Source organism: Mus caroli, chromosome 15 (assembly GCF_900094665.2).
Source record: "Mus caroli chromosome 15, CAROLI_EIJ_v1.1, whole genome shotgun sequence".
In the NCBI taxonomy this organism is placed as follows: domain Eukaryota; kingdom Metazoa; phylum Chordata; class Mammalia; order Rodentia; family Muridae; genus Mus; species Mus caroli.
The window spans coordinates 74,119,793-74,120,803 of NC_034584.1; the positions used below are offsets into that span (position 1 = coordinate 74,119,793).

Below are 1,011 nucleotides of genomic sequence, written 5' to 3' on the forward strand. Positions count from 1 at the left end.
GAAAATGCCCCACAGCTGGGTCTCATGGAGGCACTTCCCCAACTAAAGCTCCTTTCTCTGTGATAACTCCAGCCTGTGTCAAGTTGACACACAAATCCAGCCAGTACAATTGACTCCTTGTCAACTTGACACACAAACACATCAGTATTAAGCCTCAACTCTTACTTTCTTATTCATCCCCGAAATCTAAAAGTCTCACAGTCTTTACATATTAAAAGTTCAATCCCTTTAAAATATCCAATATCTTTTAAAATTCAAAGTCTCTTAACTGTGGCCTCCACTAAAATACCTTCTTACTTCAAGAGAGAAAAATATCAGGGCACAGTCACAATCAAAAGCAAAATCAAACTCTAACTGTTCAATATCTGGGACCCACTCATCATCTTCTGGGCTCCTCCAAGGGCTTGGGTCACTTCTCTGACTCTGCTCTTTGTAGCACACACCTTTTCTTCTAGGCTTCAGATGTCTGTACTCCACTGCTGCTGCTGCTGTTCTTGGTGGTCATCTCATGGTACTGGCATCTCCAAAACACTGCTCTCTTCCACTGTAACTTGGCTTTACCAATAGCCTCTCATAGGTTCTCTTCATGGTGCCAAACCTCAACTCCTTTGCATGACCCCTTCAGTCCTGCACCATCAATTGAAACTGAGGCTGCACCTTCACCAATGGCCTTCCTTGGCCTCTCACAGTGCCGAGCCTCAACTGCTCATCATGACCCCTTCATTTCAAAATCAGTACCACCTGGTTGACTGTGTAACAGTACCAACTCCAGCCACAGCACAAGATACGACTTTGGCTATCTCTGGAACACAGCCTCTGTGCTCTCAGAAAAAACTTCCCAGAAGATTTCACCCCAGTGATGCTGGTCTCTTTTTTTTTTTTTTTTTTAAGATTTATTTATTATATGTAAGTACATTGTAGCTGTCTTCAGACACTCCAGAAGAGGGAGTCAGATCTCATTACAGATGGTTGTGAGCCACCATGTGGTTGCTGGGATTTGAACTCTGGACC

General features: G+C 43.6%; 1 protein-coding gene across 2 annotated transcripts in view; it reads left to right on the forward strand.

The window, feature by feature from the left end:
* The window catches only part of Syngr1 (synaptogyrin 1), a 25,437-nt gene that overhangs the window by 17,548 nt on the left and 6,878 nt on the right, over nt 1–1,011 (forward strand). The gene's annotated exons all lie outside the window — the stretch shown is intronic.